The sequence below is a fragment of the Lissotriton vulgaris genome, chromosome 8 (assembly GCF_964263255.1).
Source record: "Lissotriton vulgaris chromosome 8, aLisVul1.2, whole genome shotgun sequence".
NCBI lineage: Eukaryota > Metazoa > Chordata > Amphibia > Caudata > Salamandridae > Lissotriton > Lissotriton vulgaris.
In genome coordinates, this window is record NC_141696.1 from 845,302,417 (window position 1) to 845,314,695 (window position 12,279).

The 12,279-nt window shown below is 46.4% G+C and overlaps 1 protein-coding gene across 2 annotated transcripts in view; it reads left to right on the forward strand.

Annotated features, from left to right (window-relative positions):
- LOC147698087 (acetylserotonin O-methyltransferase-like) overlaps positions 1 to 12,279 on the forward strand; it is an 828,469-nt gene that overhangs the window by 31,156 nt on the left and 785,034 nt on the right. The gene's annotated exons all lie outside the window — the stretch shown is intronic.

Genomic DNA, 12,279 nt, shown 5'->3' on the forward strand with positions numbered 1-12,279 from the left:
AAAAAACTCAAAAAGGTAGGTCAAGCCAGAAATCTGAGAAGCTCTAACTCCCTCCTACTCATCCCTCCTAAAACCAGAAGGAAAAGAACAGCGGACTGCTCTTTCACTGGAAACTCCCCCAAAATTTAGAATTCCATCCCTCCGCACATCAGAACTATACCCTCCTTTGTGGAATTCAAAAGTCAACTCAAATCCCTATTCCTTACCCGTTCCCTTGGTGGTGGACAACACGGGACAGACAGCAACCATAGAACTATGTGACCCCTAAGAACCTTGAAATCAAAGACGCTCTACATGACAATTATGCCACACTTCGGATAATGGGTAGTGAGGTTTTAACAGCGCATAGCCTATGTAGCAAAACGTTTACAGCTTGTTATCTCAAAATGGGGCATCAAGGGAACCACAGACAGCTACCACCCACCGCTGTCAAGAGACAGTAATTTACAACCGTAATTATTGTCACAATAACAAGTTTTACAGAGTTCCCTGAGCACAAAAGTATAAGAATATATCTGTTAAATTTACAGATGATGTCAATTCAAACAATGAAAGTCCATATCCATGTATCCAAGTTTGCAAAAAAAGTCCTTATTTTATTTCTCTTCCAGATGTTCACGAAGACTTGTCGATACAGCAGTACAGTCCTGATATTTTATACAACAGCCAAACGCCAACACGTGTTTCGTCAAGGGGCATCACCCAATGACTTCCTCAGGGCAAACAATGATATCACTTGCAGATGTAAGAGCGGTTGAGTATCAGGAGTTTCTATAGAGCAATCCACCTTAGGGTGGAAACGTAATTTTATTCCTCACTAGTGTCTTTAAAGGTCTATCAGTCTCTTTGTAAAAAACGCTAGGCGGAATTAGCCTGTATATCTTGGGACCATCAGGTATGTCTCGAGCTCCCAAGTGTGGACTGTATAGTTAGGACGGCGTGTTAACGATTCCTGGCTGTTGTATAAAATATCAGGACTGTACTGCTGTATCGACAAGTCTTCGTGAACATCTGGAAGAGAAATAAAATAAGGACTTTTTTTGCAAACTTGGATACATGGATATGGACTTTCATTGTTTGAATTGACATCATCTGTAAATTTAACAGATATATTCTTATACTTTTGTGCTCAGGGAACTCTGTAAAACTTGACAATTATGCCGCTCTGTACTATGTCACTTGTTCATTGTCTATCACTCACTTGTCTTGTTTTTGTTGGTTATTTACTTTTCTCCCACTGTAAAGCACTCGGATACCTTCGGGTCTTGACAGCGCTACAGAAAACTCCTAAAATAAAATAAAAATAAACCAGGTACCAAGCTACTTCTGTTCAGTGGGTCTAACTGGGACTATGTAGTTGACCCATGCTCCATAGCGGTTGGCCTGAGCTTATGAGAGGAGTGGTGGCCACTGCACTCAATGCACATGTCGGTTTGGCTGGCTGTCTGATAAACCAATATACGCACTGAGCTGCCTCAAACCCAGCGGCATTGCTGGGTTGGAGAAAGCAAAGCACAGGATCCCAGTCTCCCTAGGAGCACACATTCCCAGCATGTTGGCCTGCCCTGGTGCTGCTTTCAAGCATGAGAGCATCTTCAGGATTGGCCGCAGGGGACAGTGGGAGCCTGAGCTGCAGCAAGGACAAGGAGCTGAAGAGTGTCAGGTACGTTATTTTTCTCCTATTTTGTTTTAAATGTTCTATCCGTTGTCTGTCCCCCCTTCCCATCATGGGTGGATTGAATGATTAACATTGTGCATGAGGCTTTGGGGATGAGGCAACAGTGATGGTATGATATGGTTATCTAGCTCTGATGAGATACAAAGACATTTTATAGCAAGTTTATGGATATATAGGTTTTATGGGGCCTTATGCTTACACCATTTGTGTAGGAGTGTCATCCTCTTAACATTAAGTGATCACATCAAGTGTGACCCAGGTTTTTGGACATAGAGTAGCTGGAGAGAATGTACACTGAGGATAGTCATTATCAACAGCCAGTGGACTCATTTTTTTAAAGGAAGTTGTCAAGGTCCCCTAAGTTATTGGGGTAATTCTCAGTAGATTCCTGTCCCCCCTGAGTTATGCTTGTTTTGGGATGGGTCAGAGAATCTATCATATGCTTGTGATTTTACTGAGCCCTTCCATTAATCCCCAAATCAGTACACTTGCAAGTGTCTGTAATTTAGCACAATGTAATATTCATTAAGTGCTAAGATTTATTTCACTTTTCCACAGTTTATCTCAAAATATTGTTTGCTGAGTTAAATCTGTAGAACCTTGCATACCATTATGCCATTAGACCTGATGTTCAAATCCTTCTAGCAACTGATCCACCTACATGCATCATCTCAATTATAAGTATCTTTTATACCTTAATCAGATATGCTCCCAGATCTGTACACACAGTAATTGTGTGTGTGCTTAGATGCCCTTTCCTAACAAATGTATTTATTTGTTTTAAAAATTATGTACATTGATGTAAGTTCTTATGAACTTCCTAACTATAATGACTCTATAACCTTTGTTTTTTAAGTGAATTTCTGAGGTTTTTCAAATTCAATTTCCTAACTATAACATCCCTGTAACCTTTGGTTTAAAGTGAATTTTAATGGTTTTTTAGCTAGTAGTCATGTTTGCAGAGTTGTAGAGAAAGTGGGTGGAGCCTCCGACTAGCTTTCAGGAATCCTGCTGTGTCAGACTTACTGGAGGTAACAGAGGGCTTCTTGACCCCCAAGCACACTCAGCAGACTTACTGGAGGTAACAGAGGGCTTCTTGACCCCCAAGCACACTCAGCATCCAAGAGGACTTAATCCCTCAACCAACAGTGTACCAAGAAGCGCGTTTGTAGAGCGGTGGAGAAAGGGAGCATGCTCTTCAAGGACCTCTCAGCAATCCAACTGTGTGGGATTTACTGGAAGCAACAAAAGAGCTTGTTGGCCCCCAAGGGCACTGTAGACCCAATGGGACTTCATCCTCCAACCAGCAGTGCTCCAGGAGGTGCGTTTGAGTTTGAGTTTAACTTTATTGTACAGTTAATAAAAACCATTACAAAAACCGACAGAAATAAAAAGTTAAGAACATTTTTGAGACAAGAGCTTCATTTTTGATAATAGTAAAAATTGGATTAAAATTTGTTGAAAACACAAGAAAAGGAAGTGTTTGTCTGCCACTGGGAACTTCTGCGTTTCCTCGGAGAAGGTTCCTTTTGTCAGTCCTTGCCTCCTTTCCCGTTCAAGGGCCTATTTGAGGTCCGCATTCCTTATGGAAGTAAGCCCATCCTTTTCCCTGTGTGCTCGTAACTTCTAGTGATCCGCAGTTGTTTAGTTTTGTTAGCCGGTTATGACTCTATGCAGTCTTAATGTTTTGTTTCTAGGAGTGTGGAGGGGGCACTGTCTTTGTCCGTTTGTTCTTTCCTTGTATTAATTCTGGTTTCTACGGCTTTGAAGTATTTTACCAGTCGGCAGGCCAATTGGACATCATCACCCGAGAAGCAAGCCAGGGATGCCTGTCTACATGACCTGATTCCTTTTTTATTGAATAGGGGTCTCAACAGGTTCCTGCGGTCTTGCTGCAGATCTTTACAGATTGTGATGAGGTGTACAATATTTTCCTCGTGGTTCCCGCACAGGCGGCATTTTGCTGGCTTTGGTGGGCGTAGCCAAGGGGCCATGTGGTCTGCTGAGGGCAATACTCCTAGCCGGTGTTTTAGGAATGACTCTTTTATTTTTTGGGTAAAACTGGTCAAAAGGTATGTCTGTGGTGTGAGTTTTTTGTACGTTTGTATAGTTAACCAGCCGTGTGCTCGCTCCGTTAGTGAAGCTTTGTCTTTTAGGAGAGATTCTTTCCTGACAGTGTTATTTACTGCTTTTTTGAAGCTTGCCAGATTCCCTTGCAGATCCCACAGTTGTTGCGCCCCCAGTTGTGTTATTGCCTCCTCCAGAAAAAGCCTTGCTGGGCTGTGGTCTTTTCTTTGTAGGTCTCTCCATAGGAGTGCGTTGAGGGTGTTTGCCTCTCCCCTACTGATTTTATACCAGCTTTTGAGGTATGCTCCCTTGCGTGCAAGCTCTTCCTTTACCAACCCAAACTCGAGTCGGATCTGCGCCGGGGAAGTGTACTTCGGGAGGCCAAACAACATCCGCAACGCTCTTGTTATTACTCCTTCTAATGTTCCAGCATCCCTGCCTCTCATTGCTTCACTTCCGTATGTAATGGATGGTATCAGTTTTGCTTGGATCAGTTTTAGTAGTGGGGTGAAGTTTGGACCAGTGATCTTGTTTTTCAGATTCCTTAGAGAAACAGCTGTCATTAGGCCTCTCTTTTTTATCGCCTCTCGCTGTGGTGTGAAGCTCCCCCTATGATCTATAATCACTCCCCGGTAACGGTACTTGTTTGTAACTTCCAATTTCATTGCGTCCCAATACCAGCTGAATGTTGATGTCTTTTTGTGGGAGTTAAGGCACATGACTTTTGTTTTGTTGTAGTTGATGCTGAGTTTGTTTGTTTTGGAGTATTGCGAGGTAATGTCAAGGAGCCGCTGTAAGCCAATCGGGGTCCGGCTGATTAGCACCAGATCATCTGCATAAAATAGATTAGACAGCTGAGTGCCCCCTAATTTTGGTGCGTGTGAGTTGTTTTCATTTAGTACAGTTGACAGTTCGGCCATGAAAAGGTTAAATAAAGTTGGCGCTAGCACGCATCCTTGCTTTACTCCAGTGCTGGTTGGAATTTTCTTAGTTAAAAAGTCGCCATTTCCTAGTTTGACTTGGACCCACGTGTCACTGTGTAGGAGGATTAGTTGATTCAGCAGAGTTGAAGGGATTTTCATTCTCTCTAGTTTTTGCCACAGCAGATTTCTATTTACGCGATCAAAGGCCGAGCTATAATCGATGTAGCACAGGTATAGGGGCTGTTTTCCCTCTAGCGCTGAGTCAATCAGAAGTGACAAGGCTAGAATATTTGTAAACGTTCCCATGTTTTTCCTAAAGCCGGTTTGGTTGAATGGGATTGCTGATGTTTCTTCCGCCCACGATGTCAGCTCCTGAAGTAAGAGGCCTGCATAGTACTTTGCCTCGTTGTCCAGTAAGGCTATTAACCGGTAACTTCTAGGGTCTCTTCTGTCACCTTTTTTAAATATTGGTGAAATTATTGCCCCCCTCCATGATTGTGGAATTATTGAGGTCTGCCATATTTTTTCAAACATAGGTTTGAAGGCAATAGCCCAGTATTCTGGTTCTAGCTTAAATATGATCGGTGGTATGCCATTTGGGCCAGGGGCTCCCTCTGTTCTCCCTTTCGAGATTCTGTTGGTTATTTGTAGCTTTGTGATTGGTAAATCCCTGTTACTTCTGGGGGTTTCTTTGTGTGGGAGCATGTGTTCTTTATTTTCTTTTGGCAGTTCTTGGGTGTCACTAAAGTGTGTGCTGATATAAGTTATCCAGGCCTCTTCCGTCACATTGGAGTCAATCCCCTGGCTTTGCTCATTAATCACACTATTAATCGTTTGCCAAAACTGTGCGCTGTTGTTGGTTTTCGCATCATGTAGGAGTTTTCCCCAAAGGGACTCATCTGCGTCCTTTTTTAGTTGCCATATTATTTTCCTGCGGTTGCCTTTTAACTTTCTCAGCGCTTGGCAGGCGGTGGGGTCTGTTTTTACTCTTCGCAGTGTGTGGTTGATCTGAGTCTTCAGCCTTTTTAGCCTGCTGTCCTTTCTGAAATCATAATGACTCTTATGTGTCACGGTGCTGCCCTGGCCATCGGACTTTGTGTGCCCACTTCTTTCAGCTATGTCTCTCATTTTTTTTGTAAATACCTCCCAGCGTATAATTAGGTTTGGAGATATGGATTGTGCCTTCGCCAGAGCTTGTTTAGCTTGCGCTAAGAGGTTTTGTGGGTCGCTAGTTTTGCACTTTACCCGTCTTTCGTTTATTGTGAAGTCCAAGCCCAGTTTGCTGGCGCATGGTGGACTTGGTATTTCCGATGTTTCTATCTTTGTTTCCTGGGGCAGATGGTCGCTGTAGTCCATCGGGCAAATTTGAAAGTCTTTTACCCTGTGGTACAAACTGCGGGAGAGGAATGTAAAATCAATTGTAGAGCTTGCCAGTGTACTGTGGAATGTTGCGGATTGTGGTCTGTCACCTGGGAATCTGCCGTTAAGTGCCCTGAGGCCCAGCTCTTCAAATTTGGCCAGCAGGCTCCTCGCTGTTTTTGTGCTTCTACCTCCCGAAGTACAGTCTTGACGGTTTTGCTCCCAGGCAAACGGATCCTCCTTATCGGTGTTTTCCTGGGCCGATAGGCTGAGCATATTTAGGTTGAAATCCCCTGTGACAATTATGTTGTGCGTGTTCTCGATTTTGAGCAGTTTTACTAGTTCTTCCTTCAGCTGTTGTGCTCCCTTCCTTTTCTCCCTGGGATGCAAATAGAGGTTTATTAAAATGATATCCTCTTTTGTTTCTTGCTCACGGAGCGACAAGCGTAATGCTTGTATTGCGTTTGGGGCGGCTAAGTTGTAAACTAATGGGACTACTTTTGTTATCGTTGATAGCGCGCTGTAGGTGGCCAGACCACCTTTCTTATGGCCAAACAATGAGCTCTGGGATGACAGTAGGAAATTCAAATTGAATCCCGGCAGCGCTGGGGGAAGAGTCAGACCAGGTTTCTTGCAAAGAGATAATTGTGTACTTTTTCAGGTAGGTGTTTAGGCCCATATCTGAGAATTTATCTCCTAAGCCGTTAATGTTCCATGAGCATAAGCTTAGGGTACTGATTGTGTTTGTTGGTTTTGTGTTGCTTTGTCAATGGTTTGACTCTTTCACATTTAGGGTCCTAGAGAGCCAGCTCCAGTTAGGCGAGGGCAGACTGTCGTTAACCGTTGTTCTGTTGTCGTGCTGGTCTCTGAGCACTAGGTTCTCTGGGGTTTTGCTTCGAGCTCCTCTTAGGACTGTTTTTTTGGTGGATGGTTCTTTTATTTTTTCCCTTTGTTGAATGTCGTACAGTTCTTTTGTCTTGTCCCTTTGTTGGCTATCACACAGGAGAGGATCTGGGTATCTTGTTTGGTAAAAAGGCTGTAGTTTTATTCCCCAGGAGTCGAACTTTGCTTTTTCTTTTAAAAGTCTCTCCGGGAATTCTGTAGTGACCCATGTAGTTTTTGTTGATTCTGCTCCGGGGTACTCCAGGGGTTCCAAAAATTCTACTGATTCCAAGTCAGTTGTTGATATGGTGTTTAGGCTATCTATGGTTTTCGGTAGCCGTAGTATGTTCCCCCTGTTTAGGATATCCATTGGGCCTCTTGATCGATATTCTGGGTGAAACAGTACTATGGTTGTACCGACTTGCCCCCGATCGCATGTCTGGATATTGCCGGTGTTATTGATTGTGGCTTCCCCTCGGTTCAGAGGTTCCTCAGTTCCTGCCGCATTGCTTTTGTCTATCATTTTGCTGCTTTTCTTCAGTTCTTGTCTAGTGGTAATTACCCTGGTTGTCTTGGCCCACTGGTTGCTTGTTCGATATTGTTTAACTTCCATTATCTGAGGGGAATTTTTGGTATGCCTTTGCTCGCACAGTTGGGTTCTATCTGAGTTTTCCCTGTCAGTTGGGTCAGTGGCTACTTGTGGATTGGGCCCCTTTTGCGTATCTTCTTTGCCGATCTTCTTCAATGCTTGTGGCAAGTTTGGTGTAGCTGTCTCGCTTTCGGTAGGGGGGCTATTGGTAGGCCTTGTCTCTACTGACGGGTATGTATCAACTTTTTTCCCTGTTCCCTTTTTGTTTTCTGTGTTGGTACACTCATTATCTTGTGTGTCTCTAGTTCCTATCGGGCTGGGTTGTATTGGGTTTGCCGCTGGATTCTCATTGGAGGTGCCCTTGCACCATGCTATAACCCCTGTTGTTTTCTTTTGATTTCTTCCCTTCCTTTTCTGTTTTCTTCCCACTTTTCCTTGTTGGGGAGGGGTTGATGCTCCATCTTTTTGGCGGGTTTTTTCAGAGTGCGCTATGCTCTCTGTGGGGGGAGTTTCAGCTCCTTCAGGTTGTTGTTTGTTATTGGCCGATGTGGTGTTATCATTTAATTTTCTCCTAGGCGGGGGTGGGTCTAAGGTTATCTTTAGGTTCTCCTGGTTTAGAGATTGTGGTTCTGCTTGCGAAGACAGGGCAGGTTCTTGTCTGCTCCCGACGTGCTTACATGGATAGTTGTTTTTAACTGCGACCTTGATGTCAGAGAGGAGATTGTACAGCGCTGTTGGAAGTGTTACCAATTTGTCCACTATTGCAATGCAAGAGCAGTTCGGCCCTATTAATTGTGTCTCACCTTGCGCCCTTTTTATCATGCCGTTCAGCTCTGCTAACTTACCGTCAATATTAGCAACAAATATTGACAGGGAAGTAAGGACAGAGAGTTGTAAGTCCATCTTATCAGACTGATATTGGATGGCGTTTGCTGTTAGTTGCATTGTGTGTAGGAGGGATGCCCAGATGTCTTCCTTGGCGTTTGGTCTTACCATCTCTGGATTTTCGCAGATGGACTCACCTGCCAGTTCCTGCTTCGATTCCACGGGGTAGGATGCTACCAGTTCTTCCCACTCCTCCGGGGTGAGGTACGAGGTTTCATGGTCGTTTGACCTGGGTATTGTAAATCCTGTGCTGGGTTGTGTGTTGGGGGCAGTTAATTGACTCAGGATTTTTATTCCAGTAGATATTGGAGCATGGCCATGCTCAGTGCCGCCATTTTGCAGCTCAAGTTTGTTGAGAGCCTCGTGTGATTGGTCATTAACTTGGAATGAGCTCTGGCACTGATCTCTTGTTTCCTGTGTTAGTGTGGTGGTTGATTGCCCTACTGCGACAGAGTCTGCCATTGTTGTTGAATCTCTCGTATCCCCGGATGGTGACATTACTTGTGTGTCCGCTGGCATTGTCACTGCATATTTGCCGGTTGATGTTTCTTTTTGTGTTGTTTGGTCTGTGTTCTGCGTGATTTCACTCATCTGCGTGTCATCCTTCAAGGGGAGATCCCAGAGCCCCCGGTTTGTTGACCTGTCTGGTCCACCGTAGCCCACAGGGGTTCTTGGTATGCCTTGCGTTCTCCACTGTGGTGCTGGAGCTGGGCATTCATGGTATGCCCCCTCAGTGCCATTCTGTGTTGCATTTTGTCTCATAATGCTTATGGGGGATATGGGGCACATCTCCCGGCTTGCTTTTGATGGGAGGTTTGGTGGGAGGTTGGGGGATGGGTTCACCCTTAGGTATGCTGTTATAATTTCTTTTGATTGGTCTTGCGCTGTGCCTTTTGCTGTTTTTTCTGCATTTAAATCAACCCACTCCTGTCTTTCGCCATATGCCTGTGATGATAGGACCCCCAGAGACCCATTGTTCATTTCTCCGCTGATTGCGGATGCGCCCTCGTCAAAGGTGTGTGTCCTCTTTTTGGGATCCACTAGGTTCATTTCCTCCTTCGCCGCTTGTTCTAGCCCCTGCTCTACAGGATTTGACCTGTTTGTTGTGATTGGTTGGAGTGGTGTTGGTAAGTCGCTAGTGCTGGCGTTATTTAAGTAGAGAACTGAATTGGGATCTTTAATGAATGTGAATTTTGTATAAATTTTGGGTTGAAAACTCAGTTTTTTGCTGGTAGGGTTATGTGTGTGGTCACCGGCTTTAGAGCCTCCGGGGCTGGTGAGCAGGGGGGATATCAGGGAGGATGCTCCTTCCTCACATTCGTTCGTTCCCTTGTCCTTTCCATTTCCATTTCCAGTACCTTCATTACACATATCCATTAGATCCCTCTTAAGATTCTTCTTAGCTTTTCTTAATCTTTTTGGGGGATTTGTAGGTGCCACGTTGTTCCTTGGCTTCCCAGACCTCATTTCGCGTTTTTTCTCTTCTCTTCTCTTTATCCCTGGTCCTTTGTCCTTTGTCTATTTCGTGTCCTTCTCTCCTTCTCTCCTTATGCCTTAGGTCTCCTTGTGTTATCTTCTTATGTCTCCTTTTGCCTCTCTTTTCCTCTCCACTCTTGGCTGCTTTCGGATTAGTAAAGAGGTGTTAATGGGGGTTGACAGGGGTTTTAGGAGAGGTTCCCCAAGAGTTCGAGAGGGTTAGTTGGCGAAGGTTGGTGGCCCCCTGCTGCAGCTGCAGCGTGTGCTGTCACCGCCGGTGCAGCAGTTTCACCCCTTTTATTTTGGCCCCTCAGCCACTCTAGGTTTTTTCTTTTTTCCTTAAGCAGCTCCTGACTCGACTCGAGTACCGAGCCTCTCAGTCCTGTGTCACTGCGTGGCGGAGAGGTGTGGATGAGTTGGAAGGGCAGGGGGTGCTTAGGGAGATCTCAGTTCTCAGTTCTCAGGTTGTTTTTTTCCCCTCTAGTGGCAATACCTGGGTGCAGGAGATGGCAGGAGCGCGATGGCAGCCTACCGATTGCAGGCACTGCAGACACTGGGAGAGTTCAGCTCCGGCAAGTGAAGGGCAGTGTAGGGCAGGATCTGGGGGTATCCTCCGTTGCCTCCCGTTACTTGAGCAGCCACTCCGTGCTCCGTGCAGCTTTAGGCTATCCCACCGCGCCCCCTGCCGAATACCACGGGCGGGTGCAGTTGAAGCCAGTTGAAGCCGGAGGGGGTCAGCACCGCACACTGCCCGCAGCCCACGGTCCTGGTGCCTCCGCCTTATTTTCTGCAGTTTTCACCTCGCTGATAGCAGGTGCTGTGCAGCAAGTGAAGCTTCGGGCTTCAGGCTGACATAGCAAGCGGGAGAAGGCACAGAGACTTCGATGGTTCCGTGTCTCGGGAGTGACGGTAAACCGGCAAGCCAGCGCCTCCCGCCCACCAGCCTGCCTGTCCACCGTGCCTACCACGCCTTGGTAGGTCCCGCTGTTCGTCTGTTTTTTGGAAGTCAGCAAAGCCTCCGAAGTCTGTGGGGTAGGGCTGCGGGTTGCTGGCATACTCTTCCTTCCTCCTCCCGCTCCCGCTCACACTGACCAGCTGGAATGCTGCTGTAAAACACGGTGCAGGTGACACTGTCCTGCCAATAGGTCGAACAGCCGCAGAGCTGAGGCTCCACGCGGCCCTCACACGAAACACTTCCGTGACGACCTCCGACCTCAGGCAAGCAACTGGACAAAGAAGGTGGTGCATTTGGCAAGTGATAGAAAAAGGGAGCGTGGTGTCTGAAGTCCTCTTAGCAATTGCAGTCTGTGGGACTTCATGGAGGTAACCGGAGGGCTTGTTGGTGACCAAGGACCCTCAGCATTCAAGGGGACTTCATCTCTCAACCAGCAGTCCACCAAGAGGTGCGCTTCCAGAGTGCTGGAGAAAGGGGCCATGGCCTCTGAAGACCTTTCAGCAATCCTGCACTGTGAGACTTACTGGAGATAACAGGAGGGTTTGTTGGCCCCACGAAGGACCCTCTGGAGCCTAGGGGATATCATCCACAACAAGCAGTGCACCAGGAAGTGTGTTTGCAGAGTGGTGGAGAAAGGATGCATGGCTGGAGCAATCAGGAAGGGCCAAAAAATCTTCATCCCCTGTAACAATTGCACTAGGAGGCATGTTTGCAGAGTGGTGTAAAAAGGGAGTCCTTTTTAAAATTATTTCATTAGGATGGGCCAGATTGGGCCCTGGAGACTCCATCCCACCAGGCTAGGTGGGATGGAGCCTCCCCAATCCCTAAACCGATTTCATCCCAGTGGACCTCATCCGCCAGAGCCCAGCCATTGAAGCATTTTTTTAAAAGTAAGTGGGATGCTGGTCCCCTGTCCCAGGATGATTTAGTCCCAGGGGACGCCATCCCAAAGGGCCTGGACTTAATCTTTATATTTAGAAAAGGGGAGGGGATACATGGCCCACTCCCTGGGGCTATTTTGGACCCAGGGAATCATTACCCAGGGCCTTGTCTCTCAACTGGGGACCATGTGGGGAGCCTAAAGGCCCACATGGTCCCTGATGGCTTCCCGCCTCCTTTAATAGCCAGCATTGCTTTGAGACCCTGGGAGCTGCTAAACAAGCAGCTCCCTGGATTTCAAAACAATTTCTCCGTTTTCCTGCTCACAGGACAAAAGACAAATGCTCCGCTTTCAACAAATGAGAACATCTGGGAGCATTTGCAGTGGCTTAGCAGGAAGCACCCGCCAAGCCACAGAAAACTGCAATATCCCAGGAGTGGGCACGCCAGGACATTGCAGAAGCTGGCTGTGGTTTGTGCGGTCCCCAGACCTATGTGTGGCTCCAGGAAGGAGGCCGTGAGGCCCACCTCTAATGTTTACTTTAGCTCCTGGGAGGTGGTGTTCCCCTGGGCCAGGGTCTGAAAC